Raw genomic sequence first — 21,250 nt, forward strand, 5'->3', positions numbered from 1 at the left:
AAATACCCTGGTCGAGCCTTGTTGAGTAAAGTATATGCAAAAATCTGGAACAGTCAAAATAACAAGGCAGATGTTGTGACATGGTCTTTATTAATTGATACTACAAGTTAACTGGTAATGTTAAGAATAAGGGTTGCTTCAAATATTTTGCATTTCACCACATGAAAATCCACTTCCACATGGTAAACAGGATAAAATCACATGCAACTATTCAATAAACCATAACCATGGCTTCCAAAAGTTCCCAGTATGGGTACACCCAGTGAAATGACACATGTGATAGTCACGTAATATTATTTACATGTGGATTTCATACTTTCAGTGAAAGTACTTTATCATAGCTTTTGTACAGTGCCTTTCAGGTGCTTAAGAAATTACTAACAATGACCACAATAATTAACCTAAAATACCCAACAACTGCACTGTTAACTACTGCATCAGTTCAAGGTCCCTTTAACTCAGAAATCTATTTCTAAGAGAACCCAGCCAGATGTCTCTGTCTGCTCTGAGGGGGTAACTGTAGGTTTATGTTAAATTAGTATGATAAATTAATAGAGTTATGTAGGATTATGCAAATAGTTTGCTGTTAGAAGAACAGCAAGACTGCAACATTGTGATTGGCTACTTCTCAGAACACTTCACTCAACAGGTCTATGACCTGCATCGCAGTTCAAAACACACTGAGGACTTTCAACTAAGGGGAAGGGTCAGTGATAGGGTTTCACATTTTGTATTTTTTCTGTTTCGATTTGTACCAAATCCGAATCAACCCCATTTTGTATTTTGTTCGAAATTAAGCCTTCCGAATCACCCCAGTTTTGTTTTGTACCTGAATTAATCTGAATCTGAATCCAAATTAATTCAGATTAAAAAATGCATCACATGTTCAAAATAGTGGGTGGGGGTTATAGTGCCCAATGAGTGGAAGCTACCACAAAAAATTCAAAGGAATTGAGCAAACTGCTGATTTTAGGTTAATTTTTGAAGTTTGCGCGTCTTTCAGATTTTTCCCCATAGGGTATGATGGAGCTTTCAGGAAAAGTATAGCTTCACACGGGGGGAGGGGTGGCCCAGAGTGGAGTGTAGTTGGTAGTAGTGCCCAGTTGGTACAAGGAAGCTGCCACAATTTTTTCAGAGGAATTTGGCAAAGGGCTGATTTTTAAAGAATTAATGAAGTTACGCGTCTTTCAGATTCTCCTTGTAGGGTATAATGGAGGTTTCTGCAGTCCCATAACTACACTTGAGGGGCACTGGGGTGGCCCAGAGCAAGTGGCGGTGTAGTGCACATAGAGTGCCAACCACCCACATGGGTTGCCAACCCATGAAGTACAGGGTTTTGTTGTTCTAGAGGTGTTCTGAGAGTAGATTCTCTAGTAGCATATGAGAGTGGGATTCATGGTTTTTCATTAAAAATCTCATTTGCTACCAGAGAATCTAAACTCAACACCTCAGAAACAACAAAGCCCAATACCCCAATAGGTTAGCAATCAAGGGGGGGGGGGTGGTTGGCACCCTCTGTGCACTACAACACCACTCGCTTAAGGTCATCCCAGTGCCCCCCAGGTGGAGTTATGGGGCTGCTGAAACCTCCATTATTCCCTATGGGGAAAAATCGTACGCGTAAACCTCAAAAATTCCTAAGAAATCAGCCCTTTGCCCTATTTGGAATCTGGGTGCACCACCCTTGGGGCACTGCCACCCAACCCACTGTTTTGCCCCTGAAGCCCCACATAAACAAGTTGAAAGGGTGAAGAGAATGATGAACAACAATGACACTTAATTTTTTGGCACAGTTATTTGAGAATTTTGCAGCAGGCGGGAGCCTGTCCCTGTAGCACTAGCACAGCAGCACAAACCATTTGTGGATTCAAGCAATCTTTCAATAAAAAAACACTCCCTCCCCATGGAACAGTGACCACAAGTCATTTGAAATAGCAAGATAGACCAATGAACTGCCTTGGTACTATGGAACAGCTTCAAATGTTCATTTAACTGAAGTGGAGTGCGCCATAGCCCAGACAAATCAGCCTACTGTTCAGAATTGTTGAGATTTATCATCACTGCATTTAAGAAAGTGCAAAACTATGGATCATGGTTACAAGAAAGAGAGAAGCACCTAAGATTCCTGGGGATGTCAATAGATTGACAGGGGTATGCCCCATCCCCTCCTTTTGTTTCCTGTAGTCCCATGTGGATGACCTGTCCCTGCAATGGCAAAAGTTGTGAGCCACTGGCTTAGACATCATGTCTCACCAATTTACATTGTGGCCTAAATTACATTAGACTGCGATACTTGGGCAGCAAAACTTAGACACCACTATAACTCATAAAAATTGGAAGAAAAACAAAATAGCTCTTCAAAAGACCCCTGAACAAGTCAAGAGATTCTTTCTAAACCTTTTGGAAGAAAAACCTGTTTAATTTCAGAACTTTCCTAGCCAGCTTCTTGAAAGGTTCTCCATACAATTTATATCATGGCTTTTAGCAAGAGCTTTGGAATTGCATTGAGCTTCCTTGAGCTCCCTTTCCCTGAGATAGAAATATTTGGGTATTTCTATCTCAAAATGTGGTCTTCCAAATCCCTTTGCAAAGTCAGTTTGCATTTCAATCACACTGAATACAACACATACTTCACTAAACCTGAGAGCCAGCGTGGTGTAGTGGTTAGAGTGCTGGACTAGGACCGGGGAGATCCAAGTTCAAATCCCCATTCAGCCATGAAAACTAGCTGTGTGACTCTGGGCCAGTCACGTCTCTCTCAGCCTAACCTACTTCACAGGGTTGTTGTGAAAGAGAAACTCAAGTATGCAGTACACCGCTCTGGGTTCCTTGGAGGAAGTGCGGGATATAAATGTAAATAAATAAATAAATAAATAAATAATAATAATAATAAACCATTCAACAGCTTTTTGCATATCTTCTGCTAACCACTCAGTGCCTCAGCTGGAGTGGAGAGAGTCAGAGAAGTCAATTTCAATTTCAATTTCAATTGCAAAGAACAAAGCATTCTGTCCACAACACAGTCATTTTGATTAGGAAACAAAAATCTCTTTTTTTTAATTCTTGATTTTGTTTTGGTTACAAAACCTCCAAAAGTGCCATTTTCGGGCACAAAACGTTTTGTACCCGAATCGAAATGCACAAGCCTAGTCAGTGATTCATGGGAAACAGATGTCACCAACACATTGGGTAGATGCATGGGGCATACAAAAGAATATGAAGATACCCAATAGGGAAGACTTTTCAGAAAGAGAAAGTGCGATTAAACCAATCACAAAAAACATAAACATGTACTACCAAATCAGAATGTGGTTCCAATGGGGAAAAAGACCACAGTCACATTCGGACATTAAAAACATGACTGCCATTAAGAAAAGACTGTCAATCACAGAAGCACCGGCCCAAAACAGTTACAATGTTTCCCTCTGCAGACATTTACTATTGTAACTGTGAGTGGCAAGGTGGAGGGGGTGAGTGACGTACCAGGGCAGGACTTCCAACCCACTTTCAGTGCTGTAAACATCCAGCACTTTAAAAAAACCCCACACACACATCAGAATAGGGCTTATGTATACAAAGAAATCAGGTTCACCATTTTCCACATGAGTCTTTATGGGTATCTATCTTGTGGAGTATGGTCACCATTGGATGCTCTTGCCTTAAATAAAACAAAGCATGCTGTCTGCAAGCAACTGCAGTGATTACTTTCCTTGGATCTGTTAAGAATATTAAACAATTTATGTGCATGTTTAAAGTGTTGGGTCTGTCTGTTTTCTTTCTGGGTCTAGAAAATGTCACCTGCTGCTTTGCTATCACAATAGCCATGCCTCAGTAGACAAGGGACATGTAAACATCCATGTTATTTAATTCTTACAGCTCACAACAAGGTATAAATGTAGTACATGTAAGAGGTTTGAAGCAAGCATAAGTCCAACTGGAAATAAGGTGTAACAAAACCCTTAATCCAGTACATAAACAAGGCCTTGTCAAAGACCGCTGGGATTTTTGGTTTTGCTTACTGCAATTTTCAAATTTGCACAAACACGCTACTGCCAAGTGCTATCATCACCTCTGCATGCTATCTGAAGTTGCTTTCATATGAGGTTGTCATAAGTTAAACACATTTGGAAGATATCACAAATGAACAAATATCAGTTTCCATAAATCAGGCCGTTTTCCATTAGTTACTTCAAAAGCATATTGTGTATCAGCCCTCTTGTGTGCTTTTTTTTAATCAACTTCTACTTTCACAGAAATAACATCTTCTTGATTTCCTGTGTTTCATGAGACTGAAATGCTCTTTGTCCTGGCTGCTATATCTGAACTATCAATTTATTGAACAACTGTGCTTAAAGTTCACAAATAACGAAAAACAACAACAAATGCAGCATTAATTTCCCTTGGAAATAACTATCATCAAATTTCCTGCTGAATTCTGAAAATAAGACAGGTCTCTAGAAGAGAAAATATACTAAAATGGAATAAGATATCAAAAATAAAACACACACACACACATACATATATACACACAGACATATGTATATATATATATACACACACACACACACGCACCTACACACACACTTAAGGTTGCTGTAATTCTCTTTTGTATATTAGACTCTGACAGCACACTGTAGAGAGGTGAGTCTGCTCAAGCTGTCTTCGCACATTTTTATAGGTACACACAAATATTCTGCATGCTCTAAAACTGTAACATGTGTACATGGCAACCAAATATACTGACCTAACGTGTTGGTGACCAATCTGTTGGTGACCCAATATATTATCCAGATATGCCTGTCAGAGTAATAAGAGTTTCCATTAAACCAGCCTGTTTAATTGCCATCAAATGCTCAAAGTGGATGGCAGCTCTTGTGAGAATTCACAAGCAGAAGCACTGTGATGATTGGGCAGTGGGGATTCCATATGCCGATAGGGAGGAGGAGCCTGTGGCACCATGGTGATTGGGCAGTGGGGATTCCATATGCAAATAGGGAGGAGGAGCCTGTGAAGGTTAAGGTCAATTGGAAGATGTTCTTGATTGTAGAGGAGAGGAATCTATCTATATATTTAATTCTCCTAAACATACCCATCACTAATCCCATGTGTGGCAGCTCTCGCAAGAGCAGCTGCCAGGGAGATAGCGAAGGGAACAGGAGACAATGGAAGCAGCGGCGGGCCAGCCTAGCCCAGCCACCAGAAGGCCAAAGGAGGAGGCCGAGGGCTGGCCTGGCACTGGCCTGGCCAGAGGATGCGGCGGCAGGCCGGCCTGGCCCTGGCCTGGTTGCCAGTTGGTTGGAGGAGGAGATGGCAGCGGGCTGGCCTGGTTGCTGGGAGTAGGAGGAGGCCAGAGGGGGTGGCGGTGGGCCAGCATGGCCCTGGCCCAGCTGCCTGCCGGGAGGAGGAAGTGGGAAGAGGTGGCAGGCAGGAGGTGGCAGGCCGGCTTTCTGGCCAGCCCACAACCCAGAAAGCGTGTGGTGAGGGGAAGAGGAAGCAGACCAGCCAGCCAGCCCATCAGAAAATGTGAGGAGGGAGGTGAGAAGCAGGGGAAATGGCTGGCCAGAAAGCCGGGCATGCCGGTGTGGGGGGTGGGACAGCAGTGGTGGTTGGGCCGACCGGTGGCATAGATGCTCTGTGCCCAGCTCAGTTAGTATATATATATATAAAAGGATAGTGGGCAGGGGTCTGTGAAGAGAGGGGTTGTGAGGGAGGAAAGAGCCTCTTCAGGAAGAGGAGGCTGCCATTGTGCGAATTAGATTAGGCAACAAAATGAACAAGATCTGTTAACTCAGGAAGGGGGAAAGAGAAAGAGAGACAGAAAGAAAAGAAGAGAAGGGAAGAAAGAGAGGGGAAGAGTGAGGAAAAAAGAAGGGAGGGGAAGAGAGAAAGAGGGAAGGGTGGGGGATGGGTCTAAGCCTGTCAGCGGCCTGAGGGGAATGAGCGGCCATGGCAGTGGTGGCAGTAAGGAAGGGCCAAGTCAAGCACTGATGCTGTTTGGGGCTACCGAGGCCAGGGAAGTCTCTGGCCAGTAGGTGCCACAATGCTGTGGCTGTGACCAAGAGGGGTGAGGGGGGTGGAAGCAACAGGATGAAGGAGGAGGAGCAGGAGTGTAGCGCAGGTGAGGGTGGAGAAATCTCTGAGATGAGTGGGGCTGTGGCATGGGGTGAGGGGAGCAATCAAGTACTAGCATGCAGATGCTCTGCATAGGTTTAAGCTAGTACTGATAAAGATTAATAAAAGTTGCTCATCGACTTTGTAAGTCAAATTCCAATTTCCAAAATCCAATTCAGCCCTCAGCTGAATCCAAGACTGCCTAAATCTTCTGTGACAACAGAATATCTAATCCAATGACATGGAGTTGGGCCAGGCATAGAGGACAGTGGTCAAGGAGGTGATCACAAGAGTGGAGAGGAGAAGGAAAAGTAGAAGACCACTAATAATAATTAATACATGTCTATTTAGAAAGGTTTCAGATAAGTAGACCCCACCATGCATCCTAAGGTATAAGTCCTTTAACCAAGTGTAGAACAACACAAAAAGAGAAAAATGTACATTAGAGATTGTTTAAGGAATGAAAGACTAGCAGATACCATCATGCATCAGCACGTGACAGTTTGAAATGAGGAAATCATGGAAAAGATACATCTTGGTCTTTTCTCTCTTCTCTTTGAATGTGACCTGGTTTCTGAAGCAATAACCAAGAAATAAGTAAAGGCTAGGATCTGAGAAAACAGTACATACACAGCAGAAGTCAGTGACGAGTGGGTATTGCCCCATCCCTGATCTGATTTCTATTTAATCCAGGGTGGGAAACACACACAGAGACACAGACACACACACAGAGTAAAAACAAGAGCCTATAGGCCACTGAACATTCCTCCTAGTATGTATGGCAACCTCCCTGCCATTTACTAGAGACGTGGGGAGGCTGCAGTAGAAGAATGCTTCAGTAAAATAATGCAATCCTATTCCATTCTGGGAGGCATGTGGGAATCTGACTGGCAGTTCTTAGGGAGTCCTTGGACTTCTGTACTGAAGAATGATTGGACAGCATTGGAGTTTCCACTATGTCTAGACTCCTTACTGAATGTGTGTAGGAGTATCCAAGACACTCTGCACCCCTCCAAGGACCACATAAGTACCTGCTTAATACGACCAGCCATAGGAGCAGAACCTGAATCCTTTGAGCCAAGAGGTAGTCCCATTATGTGTTTCAAATGCCACTCTCCGACTAGAGACAGGAATGATGAAAGTAGAGGCTAACGTATGGCTGGAATGATGAAAGTGGAGGCTAGAGTATATCCTCATTTATGGGGTAAAATTAGCCCTCCTTCCTCATGGACTAACCTCCCTGACTCTCCAGGACTCCGTCCAATCCTCTTGGGGAAAAGCTATTGAGACCAAACTGTCAAGCTTGGAATTTTCCTTCCCCCTTTTGGGAACATAGGAAGCTGAAATATACTGAATCAGACCATTGATCCATCTAGCTCAATATTGTCTACACAGACTGGCAGCAGCTTCTCCAAGGTTGCAGGCAGGAATCTCTCTCAGACCTATCTTCTTGGAGATGCCAGGAAGGGAACTTTGAACCTAGATGCTCTTCCCAGAGTGGCTCCATCCCCTGAGGGGAATATCTTACAGTGCTCATGCATCTAGTCTCCCATTCATATGCAACCAGGGCAGACCCTGCTTAGCTAAGGGGACAAATCATGTTTGCAACCACAAGATCAGCTCTCCTCCTTTTACTAGCTATGGGATACGACCGGGCCAAATATCTGCTTAAACAATGGATAACGGACATAGAATGCTAAACAGACCTAGGGAGGGTCCCAAACTTCCCCACAGCAGAAAGTCTGAGATACCTCCCCTCTCCCGCCATTTCTCTGTCACTACTGGAAATCCCAGTCCACAGGAGGGCCTTTACTTTGGCGTACTGCCACGCCCTCCTATCAGCCATTCTAGAAGGCAGGTTCCAGAAGATCCCACTTGCAGAGAGACTATGCCCTTACGACACAGGGCATGTCGAAACCACAGTACATGTCATCCTCTTCTGCCCCTTCTATTGAGAGAGCCAAGAGGACTTCATTTCCCCATTACTCCACAGGCATCCTGGTCACGCAAGTAAATTCTATACCTTGCTGCTGCTCTTGGATGAAGACCCCACCATCACGCACAACACAGCAAAGTTCTGTGCTGCAGCATGCAGAATCCACAGGGTCCTGACAGCTTCTCCCTAGAGAGGTTGTGGGCTGAACCTACATAAATCCAGCCTCAGCCTCTGCTCTCACATACATTATTGTAAACTCCTTTTAATTGCTTACTTTTAATCTCTTCTATGTACTTTTATTTATTTATTTATCATATTTTTACATCTCCCAAAACTTATGTCTCTGGGCAGTTTACAACAAGATTAAAAAGTAAAACATTAATTAAAAACAAAAACAAAAAATTTAAAAGCAAGAAATTTAAAACACAATTTAAAATTTTAAAACAATATTCTAAAAACAACATTAAAACAATCAAAACAATATCAGTTAAAAGTCTGGGTGAAGAAATGCATCTTTAGAGACTTTTTAAAAGATGTCAGAGATGGGGAGGCTCTTATTTCACTAGGGAGCGCATTCCAAAGCCTGGGGGCAGCAACGGAGAAGGCCCGTCCCTGAGTAGCCACCAGATGAGCTGGTGGCAAAAGCAGACGGACCTCTCCTGATGATCTCAATGGGCAGTGGGGTTCATAACGAAGAAGATGTTCTCTTAAAAACCCAGGGCCCAAGCTGTTTAGGGCTTTATAGGTTATGACCAACACCTTGTATTTTGCCCGGAAACATATTGGCAGCCAGTGTAACTCCTTCAATATGGGAGTAATATGGTCTCTCCTGGATGACCCAGAGACCAGCCTGGCTGCCACATTCTGAATCAACTGTAGTTTCCGGACTACGTACAAGGGAAGCCCCACATAGAGCGTATTGCATTAATCCAGTCTGGAGGTTACCAGCAGATGTACCACTGTCTTGAGGTCATTCATCTCAAGAAATGGATGCAGCTGGCGTATCAGCCGAAGCTGATAGAAGGCACTTCTGGCTGCTGTCTCAACCTGGGACACCAGGGAGAGACTTGGATCCAGAAGCACCCCTAGACTGCGTACCTGTTCCTTCTGGGGAAGTGTGACCCCATCCAGAACAGGCAGATCAAAATCGTCTCTCGAGTTCCGACCCCACACAATGAGTACCTTTTAAACACCTGTAACTATATTAAACTATTTTTCAAGTACTTTTATATCTTGAGCCCTTCTGTCCCACTGCTTACTAGGCTCTAGACTTCTCTCCCATAGACAGCCTTAGTAATTTATATAATATATATTTTAAATTTTTATATTTACTTCCGCCTTACTACTACCCTACACTCTTATAGCTCCATAACAATAGTTTTATATTTTATATTGTATTTCCAATCCCTTGCCTATATCTTATGTCTTTTCTCCTTCTCTTTTTAAAATTTTTCTTATGCTGGTCTAAGACCGAAATAAAGATTGATTGATTGATTGATTGAGCCAAGAGGTAGAGATCTCTTCTATTTGGCCACTTGGGTTTTTTTTTTTTTTTGCTTTTCTGATGTATTGCTCAGGCCCTGTGCTTGCTTGCACTGAATCTGCGCAGCTGTGATTCATAAATGAATGTCTTAGCACCAGGACGCATAGAGTTCTGAATATTCTGCTGGTGATCTGCTGGTTCCCATCTCAGTATGGACTTGCTTGATATAGCTTTTCTCATCCTAGCCCTTGCCCTGCCTAACTTTTCACACCCATTTGTAAATTACAGTCTATTTTTCCAGGCAACAATCCCATAAAATTGATATCAGGATGTATCACACCAAGCTTACCCTGCTGCTAGACTTGTTTCTTTTCTAGGAAGTTTTCCACAGCTGGCTTTTAGCCCACATTTCCTCCAGAATGTTTCCATATTGGGCAAATTTACCCTGAAGTCCCTGTGAGCTATTGAGGAGCACTTCACACACGATTTGGGTTTTTCACGGCCTGTTAGAATGCAACTTGATTTATACCCAAATCGTGGTAAAGCCTGCTGTGTGGAAAACTCCCAGGTGGGTTACTGCCTCTATTATTTCCACGTATCGTTACTGCCAGTTTTTTTCACTTGGGTTATTGTTAAGGTGATCAGGCTCCTTACATTACCTTAGATATTTCCCCTGGTGATCAATATCTTAGTCAGTAAGATAGTATGACCTACACTAGGTCATATACTTAAGAGAAGGGGAATGTTTCTTAATCATTTTTCCTCTGCTGTCATCCCAAGCATAGAGGGGTGTCCCAAATCTAAAAGATGAAAATAAATATTTATGTTTTGTTATATTATTCTGTTTGTTTAGCTCAGTTGGGTAGTGAAAACATCTTTCTATCTCAATCTGCTTCATACTTAACCTCTGTAAAATCTCTACCCAACTCTATATGGAATTATTATTTTGTTCATTAAGCTTGATGGAGAGTATCAATATCTGTACAGGATGAAAACAGAAACAGCAGGATTCAGTCCTAACTCTCTGACCTAACCACTGCCATTTAATACAACCTATTTGGATCTTTTCCCCAATGTGTAGTTCTGTTAAGTCTTTTTTTTTTTGTTTATTGATCCTTTCCCTTTAAAAGTGTGGCGGCCACCTAGGATGGATCAAAAGCATTTTGAACAGATCCAAGGAAAATAAACTTCTTTGTACTATTCTCAGTCAAGGCAAAGAGAAAGGGAAGGGAAACTGTCTGAAGATGTAAGATCCTGTGCCCTTCTGACTCTTTTTCATGCACTGACAAACTTGCTGTGCAATTACTTGCAGATACTGTACAGACATGCCAGGAAGGTTCGCCGGTCACTGCTGAAAAGGGCACTCAACTTTAATGCTCCTCATTAGATAATAAGATATGCATTTGATAATCTCTCAAAAGAAAAATCCCTCCCTTTTAAATACAGACTTTATAGAGCAATTTATTTGGGAAAGAATCTCATCGGAAGAGCAATGGCAGGTGGAACTGGAGTATATTTCTAAAACATGCAAACACATTATTTCTGTGAGTTTCCTGAAGGAAGGATATCACAGTGTCTTTTCTACTATTTCACTATTGTCTGAGTAAAATGCAGAGAAACAAGCTAACTACAGTAGTTAAATTGTGTTCAACAAATGTACACAGCACACTACTTAGTCAAACTGCCTCTAAACAACTCAGCAATAGCCTCAGACTCCTCTTGGTAAAATAGCTTTACCCGTCTGTACATTACATTTGCATTTGCTACAGTTACAATATATAGATACCATTCAGAATATACTCTAAATTAAACTGAGCTACAGAACTTTCTGCAGTTTGTCATTATACAGCTGCTGCTAAACTTAAAATTGTGTTCCAGAGAAGAAGTCGTTGGCAAAAATATATGCCTGTACAAAGGAGAATGCCAAATGTAGTCGCCCCTGCAAGATGGGAACTTAAGCAGAAGTTAGTTAGCAAGGCAGCAGCTGTAGGGCAATGCTTTTGCAAACAGAGCAACAGATTCCCAACTTCCTCCCTTTCAAACAATCAACTGAACACACACAGTCACTTCTCTTTTCAGAACAAAGGGACAATCACGCCAAGTAAACTGCATGGAAAAATAACAATAGCCTCTTACCACTCTCTTTCAGTAGCCAGATGAAAATCCAAGATCTGGGGTATGCCGAACTAGGGGTCCGGGAGAAGATCCAGTGTTGCTTTCAGAGCAGCACGAGGCCTACCCTGCGTTCAGAAGCTGCCCCTGTCAGATTTTCCAGCAGCAGAACTGCGGCCAAGTCCCTGCCCATGCCTGAAGAATTTCCTGAACAGCATTCCCGTTCTTTTTCTAACTGCTTTGAAACCACACTCTGTCTTTTACTTCAATAAGGCTTTGTCAGGCCAAGTTACAGCTACTGGTCTGGCTCCAGATATCAATTGAAAACACATGTGTCTGGCATCAAAAAGCCCCCTTCCCCACATACAAACACGCCTCTGCACTAATAAGCAGAGGCACTTGGTATGTTTTGCATTTGAAACTATCAAGCAAATCATTTCTGCAACAAATGTGGAGGCTATTAATATTTTCTCTTCAAGAGGGGTAGATTCCTCTCCCTCGCCTTTGCATTGCGTCAACAGTCCCAAGCTAACCTCTGCTGCTAAGTCAACTTTCTTAGCCTCACCCAATCCCAGAAAGGATAGGAATTCCAATTTCTGTCCAGTGCTACCCTCCCTTTACCTATGCTTCTGCCGAGTTTTAATTTCAATTGCCAAAAGCGAAGCCTTATTTTTAGAATCTCTAGGCTCTGCTCAGCACATTGCTGCTGTATCCTGATCTTGACATGCATGACTGTAAGCTGCAGATGCTAAAAATACTACAATTATGTCTGAGCTCCCTCACACTTCTCTATACTCACAGTAACCCACAAAAATCCTGAAACCTGATTAAAAAAAATTCCTATGAGTAGAATTGGTCTTGGCTTAAATAAAAAACAAACAAACAAACAAAAGAAGTGGGCATGAGGAGAGCAAGAGGAAGGCATGCTGTACCTTGTGTCACTCAGAATGTGCCCAAGTTCCTGATGATATTCAGATCATTTTCAGATGATAGAGATGTTGAATGGTGTGTGGTGCTTAAGATGATTAAAATGCCCTGGGGTTGACATGGGCTACACATGTCCTTCACCTCCACTACAAAGTCCCACCAAAGCAAAATAATAATAAGAAAATAATAATATATAATAATAATAATAAGCAAAATAATAATAAGAAAAACAGAATTGTCAAGGTAACTGTATAGAAGATAGAGAATTTAAGGGATTCATATTCATTGAGATCATCAGGAGAGGTTTGTCTGTAGTTGCCACCAGCTTGTCTGGTGGCTACTCAAGGATGGGCCTTCTCTAGTGTTGGCTTTGGAATGCACTCCCTGTTGAAATAAGAGCCGTCCCATCTCTGATAACCTTTGCAAAGGCAGTTAAAACACATGTTCACCCAGGCTTTTAATTAGATACTGTTTTAATGGTTTTTAACATTGTTTTACATTTTAATAACTTAAAATTATTAAATAACATTACAATAATTTAAAATTATTGTAATGTTTTTAACCTGTTTATTTTGTTTTATTTGTATTGTTTTATTGTAAACCGCCCAGAGACATTTGGGGCAGAGTGCAAATATGTCAAACAAAAAACCAAGGATTTTTCTCTGCATTTTTAAAAACATATTTCAAACGAAACCTATACAGGTCTCAGTTAGCTAGTCATTAAACAATTCCAAACATGCTGTCCAAAAACAGAGGTCTTACACGCACACACACGCAATACTAAATCACTTTGGGATTTTGGACATGTCGAAAACATGCTTGTGCTCATTGCAGTCAAAAGAAATCAATTCTACCGGGGTGAAAAATCTTCCTAAGCTGAGGACAGGAAAAAGAAAAACAATCAATTCTGTTCAACTTAAGTTCATTTCTGATATCTTGCATATTAAGCAATTTAACTTCTCTTTCCACCTTTTACTCTTTCTCCAAACTCACCCTTCCACCTTCTCCCTCCACACTCACTATCAAATAGCTTTTAATTTTCTTTAAGGAGAGATGCTCATCAACTTTACCTCTTATTCTGTTATCTGCCTGTTAGGTCTGTGCGTGGTCCAAAATGTCAGCTCCTCCAAACAATCATTTTGTGCCTTGTTGGGGCAGAGACCCAGCATGTCTGTCTGACCGTACTGAACAGCCCCACCCTCATAAGAACTTAAGAACAGCACTGCTGAATTACGCCCAAGGCCCATCTAGTCCAGCATCCTGTTTCACATAGTGGCCCACCAGATGCCGCTGGAAGCCTACAGGCAGGAGTTGAAGGCATGCCCTCTCTCTTGCTGTTACTCCCCTGCAACTGGTACTCAGAGGCATCCTGCCTTTGAGGCTGGAGGTGGCCCATAGCTTCCCGACTAGTAGCCACTGATAGACCTCTCCTCCACGAAGTTATCCAAACACCTCTTACAGCCATCCAGGTGGTTGGCTGTCACCACATCTTGTGGCCGAGAATTCCACAAGTGGATTATGTATTGTGTAAAGAAGTACTTCTGTTTGTTTGTCCTAAATTTCCTGGCAATCAATTTCATGCGATGATCCCTGGTTCTAGTGTTATGTGAGAGGGAGAAAAACTTCTCTCTCTCCACTTTCTCCACACCATGCATGATTTTAGAGACCTCTATCATGTCTCCCTGCAATCATCTTTTTTCTAAACTAAATAGCCCCAGGTGTTGTAGCCTTGCCTCATAAGAAAGGCGCTCTAGGCCCCTGATCATCTTGGTTGTCTTCTTCTGTACCTTTTCCAGGTCTACAATGTCCTTCTTAAGGTATGGTGACCAGAATTGTACACAGTACTCCAGGTGTGGCCACGCCATAGTTTTGTATAAGGGCATTATAATATTAGCATTTTCATTTTCAATCCCCTTCCTAATGATCCCTAGCATGGAATTGGCCTTTTTCACAGCTGTTGCAGAGTCAACACTTTCAACAAGCTGTCCACCATGACCCCAAATCCCTCTCCTGTTCAGTCACCGACAGCACAGATCCCATCAGCATATACTTAAAGTTGGGGGTTTTCGTCCCAATGTGCATCAATTTACACTTGCCAACAGTGAACTGCATTTGCCATTTTGTTGCCCACTCACCCAGTTTGGAGAGATCTTTTTGGAGCTCCTCACAATCAGTTTTGGATTTCAGTAGCCAAAAGAGTTCAGTGTCATCTGCAAATTTGACCACCTCACTGATTACCCCTATTTTTAGATCACTGATGAATAAATTAAAAAGCACCGGTCCCAGTACAGATCTCTGGGGGACCCCACTTCTCACTTCCTTCCATTTAGAGAACTCCCCATTTATACCTACCCTCTGTTTCCTGTCTTTCAACCAGTTAGCAATCCACACCTGTACTTGTCCCCTTATCCTATGACTGCTAAGTTTTCTCAGGAGTGAGAAGTGGGGACCCCCAAGGATCTGCACTTGGGGTAAGCATAGTAGCAACTTCTCTTAAACTCAGAAGAAAAAAGAAGTGTTCTGTTTGGACATTCTTTCTACCAAAAAAGGATGTGTGGTGGTTTCCAGCATTCCTAGAGTATGTTCTGGTATTAAAAAAATATTGCATTCAACTAGTGGCAGAACTGTCCATGCAAGTGGCAGAACTGTCCATGCAAAATGTGGTATGTACAGATCAGTGGGAAATATCTTATTCATAATTTCTTCTTTAAAAAATCACACACAGAAGTTTCCAGCATTCCCTGAACATGTTCTGGTGTAAAAAATAGTGAGGGTATTTTCACAATCTGTGGAAAGTGGGTTAAGGGAGCTTAGCCCGCTTTCCACGGACCATGGGAACCACTGTGCTCGCAGGCGAGCCCGGTTTTCCCAAAGCGGGTAACCCATGTAAATACCTCTCCCCTTAAAAGGGGTTAGCGGAGCAAGAGCTCCACTAACCCCATTTTAAAAAATTGTGTATTGCCGTAGCACAGCAACTTATGAGGAGACCCCCAGCCGAGAGGCTGCAAGTAACCTCCCGGGCTTGGGGGTATCTCCAGCATGCCCTGTGCACTTGTGCGGGGCATCCTGGAACTTCTGGGGGCCGCGCAGTCCCTGATCCCCACAGCCCCCGCTGGCTCCGTGACAGAGCTGGCAGTCATGTGGGTGGCCAATCCAGACACCCAGGGCTGCAATAGTGATCATCTATGGGGAGAGTGGGTTGTTCTCCCCGCAAACCCCCTTCCCGCGAGTCTCACTGATTGTGAGACTCACCTCAGTGAATTGCAGCTTATCTTGCGCCAGGGTTTGGCGGGGGGTGGGGGGTTCACAAAGGCCTTTAGGTCCTGGCTCCAAAATTACCTAGGTGCACCTCTGACTGAAGTAGCTATTAATAGCACAAAACAACAACAACAACCTACTTCCGTCTACCAGACTGTTAAGTGAATTCAGTTCACTGTGAATGAGTTGTCTGCAAATATCACATTTTATCTAAACTCTTCCTTTCAAAAACTCTACACTATAGCACTTGCCAGAGAAGCAATGCTGGAAATTGACCTTTCAGCCAAATGCACTCCACATCTGCCAACCTTGGCCCTTACCATCTAATTAGCCTGATGGTTTCTATCATTTGCAAGCTCTTCTTGGGGGGAAATTAAGGATTCCAAGCTAGCAGAGCTTGTGATTAAGTAAAATAAAAACTGTTCTTTCTCATTTCTAAGGCAAGCTTAATGTTAGCTACCTTGAATGACTTCTAAACTATCTGGGCTGTAATTTTCGAGGTCACATTACCATTATCTTCCATTCTGGAAGAAAGTCACACAGGATACAGCAGGTATTCACTGAATTATAAGAAGAAGAGAAATATGATTTGTGATTTAAATGGCTTACTCAATGTGATTTTCCACCCCTAAACAAGAGCCGACTTATAGGAACAAAAATAAGATGGTGGGGGAGAGTGCTTATGAATTATACAGATGTCTGAGCCAATATACCCTTAGTGAGATCAGCAGTAAATTATTAAATCTTAACCATGTCCACATTTGTTACCTTTATTTGAGTAAGCCTGGCCTTTGCTCACTGACAGTGCAGGTTAAATGCACACTGCTGCCCTACAAAGCTTTGTCCTGATATACTGCCCTGATGAAGGGAAATTACCACCTCATTCTAGAATAATGATCTCCCAGGGGCAAAAGATTCCGCTTCCTTGCTGTCTGCACTCTGACATTTTATTATGAAAACATAAATGTCATACTAAATAATGGTGCAGTTGATCAGCTCAAACTTGACTGCTGGGCAACCTGTGAACAGTATGGCCAGCCGTTCCTTATCCTCACTGGTATTAACCTCATTAGGAAATAAAAGTATAGCTTGTTTCAACTATTGGTGGTGGTGTTTTCTTTTTCTTGGTTTTTTTAATCACTGAATACAATACCAATCTGAAATGAGCCCAAATGTAGCATATCAGAGAGTGATTTAATGAACCAATTAGAGGGTACTCGTAGTAAAGTAAGTAACCTGACAAGCCAGCAGGCGTTTTGTTAGCTTTTGGATGTTGTGTACTATTAGTGAGCTGAGGGCAGTGGTAACTGGAACATTAGAACACCACAGCAACTATGTTTCACCAATATCTGTTTAAAAATATCAGGGCAATAATACAAATTAGATCTGAGCAGACCTCAACACTATACATATTATCTGCAGGCCACATACATTTAGTCTATATCTGGCACCTTTCAAATGGTGGTTCTCTTATATTTCTCAGGGGGACACAGCTGTCCCTATTTAGTCCAACACAGTAGCCAACATGTTTTTACAATCTTGGGCTATTGTGTCTTTTCTTATGAACAGGGATTTTTGCCAATCTCCTCTTCCCTCTGAAGCATGATGCCACCCCAAAAATTCAGACACACAGGCTGTGCAGCCTTTAGAGACACTTTTTCAGATGGCACAAACCACTTCAGAAGGAAGAGGAGATCGACAAAATCTGCTTCCCAGTGTGGCAGCTGTACTGTACTAAACAGCAGCTGCATGCATGCTTCCTTTGCTACACAAGTGCTGCAAGAGTTAGACTATTGAGAAGTATATCTATCCTTCACCCGAGTGCTGGATGTTTCAATTTATAAAATAAAGTGAACTCTACAGGTTCAATTTATTTTATAGGAAAAAGCAGATTGTAATAATCTATTTTATTTTATTTTATTTTATTTCTTCTTCTTCTTCTTCTTCTTCTTCTTCTTCTTCTTCTTCTTCTTCTTCTTCTTCTTCTTCTTCTTCTTCTTCTTCTTCTTCTTCTTGATTCCAACAATGGCTCAGGGCGGTTTTACACAGAGAAATAATAAATAAATAAGATGGATCCCTGTCCCCAAAGTGCTCACAATCTAAAAAGAAACACAAGAGAGATACCAGCAACAGTCACTGGAGGTACTGTGTTGGGGGTGGGTAAGGCCAGTTACTCTCCCCCTGCTAAATAAAGAGAATCACCACATTAAAAGGTGCCTCTTTGCCCAGTTAGCAGGGGTTCAAGTTAAATTAATGTTTTGGAAACACATGTACAGAGAGATTCAAAGAAGCATTAATCCAGCCCCCGCTTTGGCTGCAACCAGACATCACATGAAACTGGAGTTACACGTGGCTGGGATGTGGCTGGAGTTACATGTGGCTGGGTAACTGTGGGTCTGAATGTGCCACCCCTCAGCCTTGTGCTGAAGGAGTTGCCTCTCTGCCTTACCCCTACCTTGGCCAGGTACAAGTGCTGCCCTGATTGGGCAGTAGTTGGGAGGGGATGGGCCTTGAAGGACCCTTTGTCCTGCGAGCGTTTTCTCCCCTCAGTTCGACTCTGGTTTCAGCTTGGAAGGGAGCACTGCAGCATCTCTCCTTTCAAGCCCAGTGGTGCCTGCTTGTGCAGGACCAAACATAGGCAGAAGTCTTCTCCTGTTGCTATGTCAGCAGCAGGGGTATCAAGTCAGTTTGGGCCACAGCGGTGTATGTGACTCAAGCTGGAAACGATACGGAACAGGACGGGAGGCCTGCATGTGTTTAGGCGGCAGTGGTTTGGTGCTCCTGGGCTTTGGCCTGGCAGCAGGCAACACTGGTTTTTGGCGGATGGGCTTTTCTCTGGTGTTCTTGGGGCTTCTGCCTTGGGGTTTCGGTGAAACTGTTCGGTTCAAAGGTTTGGAGTTGAAGCGAATCATCCCGTTTGGTTCGACCCCAGACCAAACCTCACCAACTGTTCCGGGGTTCACGGACCTTTTTTGTTTTTTTGTTTTTAAGGGGAATTTTTAAAAAACCTTATCCCCCTTGGAGGAGTTCCTGGAGGTGGCGGGAGGGGAGCTGTACACGGAGGTTCCCCCTCCCCTGCCGGTTCTCTCTATGGTCCTCTCTGGCCGGTCCGGCTGGCTCTTCAGCTGATTTTTGGCCTTTTCCCCTTGGCGTGGTGGCCATTTTGGAGGCTGCACACCTGCACAATTGGCCTCTGCATGGCCTGGGCAACTACAAAAGGGGCCCAACCCAATCAACCTTAGGGTCCTCGCTGACCTCCTGACCAATTATCCTGATAGACAGGCTGCCAGTTATTTGTTACACATTTTGCGGGAGGGCTTTAGAATCCCTTAGGCTTCTTGCTGAGAGGCGTATCACACTCCCAATTGACATTCTGTTGTGGGGATGAAAGGAGTTTGCCAAGGAAGATTGCCAAGGAAGTGGCTGCAGGTAGGGTGCTGATTGTTTTTGACTCTCCTGTCTCCTCCTGTTCTGCATCTGCACATTTCCCCCCTGGGGTGTGTGGCAAAAAAGATGCAGGGCAAAGTTTGCCTGATTCACCACCTGTTTTACCCGAAAGGTCGCTTTGTGAATGACAGAATCTCGGGGTGGGTGGGGAGGGGGCTTTGTTCTGTGAACTACACTTCCTTTGATTAGGCAATGCTCATCATTAGGGGGTGCGTACCTGAGCCCTTTCTTGCAAAATGTGACACTGAATGCGCCTTCTGCTTCTTTCCTGTCCACTTGGGGGATTTTGATCGCTTGGGCTTTATTTTTAATGGAAAGTTTTATATGGACAGGGCACACTTTATGGAGTGTTCTCTTTCCTGCACCGCTTTTGAGGTGTTTTGTACATTTCTTGAATGGGCATTGCTGTGGAGGATGGATTGCAATTATACAGTGCATTTCTTAGATGACTTCCTTTTTCCTGGCCTCCATGGCAATGGCCATTGCCACTTATTGTTGAACCAGTTTGTTAGTTGTACAGGGATTTTTTTGGGGGGACCCCTGGCTTAGGGTAAGACTGAGGGCCCATCCCCCCACCTGACTTTCCTGGGCACTGAGTTGGACACTGTTGCAGGATATAGCAGACTTCCAGAGGACAAACTGAGTGCCCTCCATGACCTCCTCGGGGTTATGGAGACAGCTACATAAACCACTCTTCAAGAACTGCAAGTAGTTTGGGGGAAGCTTAATTCTGCCTGCTGGGTGGTAGCACCAGGGCGGGCATTCCTGTGGTGACTTTGTGATGCCATGATCAGGGTTTGGGAACTGCATAACAAGCTGTGAGTCACTGAAGGCATGTGGGCCGACATTGTGGTCTATACTTCTCTCTTGAGGGAATTTAATGGAGTGTCCTTTTGGTGGTCCAAACTGCTGGAGGCAGAGCTCCAGGTACATTCTGATGCTGATGGAGAGGTTGGTTTCAGGGTGTACTTCAGGGGGTGTTGGTGTGCTGCTTGGTGGCCTGCCTGGGGGTGATTCAGGGGGAAACATTACATTTCTGGAATTGTTTCCCTTAGTAGTGGCTGTTCACTTGTGGGCAGAGGAGTTTCGTGATTCCACTATTCACTTTTGGTGTGGCAACCAGGCTGTGGTCCTGGTGGTGAATTCCCAGACCTCCCATTCTCCCTGAGTCATGGGGCTGTTTTGTGGGTTTATTCTCCACTGCTTGCAATTTAACATCCCTTTTTTTGGCCCATCATGTTCCTGGCCCTCATAATGACATCGTTGACATTTCCATCATTTCCAGGTAGGGCATTTCATGGAGTTAGCTTTGGAGACCATGTTGGAATCAGAACTGATGCCGGATATCCTCTGGAGGCTATCATGTGTCCCTGGTCCCAAGCACCAGGGCTAGTTGTGCCAGTAATGTAGCCTCTTTCAGTTCATTCAGCCTGGACTTGGACATCTTGGATCTCTGGCCTATACCCACTGACCATCTGATGCATTATCTGGTACACCTGCACTCCTCAGGATAAGCAGTCTCTACACTTGCTGGATATCTGTCTGCTTTGGCCTTCAAGTCTCAGGCCTGGGAGGTACAGGATTATAGCAGGAATAGCAGAGGCTTGGTGCATGCTGGAAGGGTGGCCCAGGGAGTTCCCCCTGGTCCCTGATCAGAGATGGCCCTAGGGATGTGCACAAATATCTTCAGCGCTGGTGGGGGTAGTACTTTAAGGATGGGCCACGGTGTACTCACCCCTCCCGCCGCATTTTCCCCACTGTTGCTCTGCTATTTTTAAGCCCCTTGGATCAGCAGCGTTCCTCCCTGCCGCCCCATTCCCCCATCGGCCGGAAGTGGCCGGAAGTAGCGAGTGCACGTGTGCCTGTTGTGTGCGTGCATGCCCGTCTGCCGTACACACTTGCATGCACGACTACTACTTCTGGCCACTTCCGGCCGATGGGGGAAACGGGGAGGCAGGGAGGAATGCTGCCGTCCT

At 43.7% G+C, this 21,250-nt stretch overlaps 1 protein-coding gene across 6 annotated transcripts in view; it reads right to left on the reverse strand.

The window, feature by feature from the left end:
* Window positions 1-21,250, reverse strand: part of SGCD (sarcoglycan delta) — a 620,371-nt gene that overhangs the window by 349,262 nt on the left and 249,859 nt on the right. The window contains exons 1-2 of one of the 6 annotated variants that reach the window (XM_053298222.1): window positions 11,667-12,251; window positions 10,190-10,330 (exon numbers count right to left, since the gene is read on the reverse strand). The exons of 3 other annotated variants lie outside the window; for them this stretch is intronic. The gene's annotated coding sequence lies outside the window, so the exon portion shown is untranslated. Of the gene's footprint in view, window positions 1-10,189; window positions 10,331-11,666; window positions 12,252-12,574; window positions 12,594-21,250 lie in introns of those variants that run through there. 2 more of the 6 variants (XM_053298223.1, XM_053298219.1) reach the window with 2 other exon arrangements.

The sequence above is a fragment of the Hemicordylus capensis genome, chromosome 2 (genome assembly GCF_027244095.1).
Source record: "Hemicordylus capensis ecotype Gifberg chromosome 2, rHemCap1.1.pri, whole genome shotgun sequence".
In the NCBI taxonomy this organism is placed as follows: Eukaryota; Metazoa; Chordata; class Lepidosauria; order Squamata; family Cordylidae; genus Hemicordylus; species Hemicordylus capensis.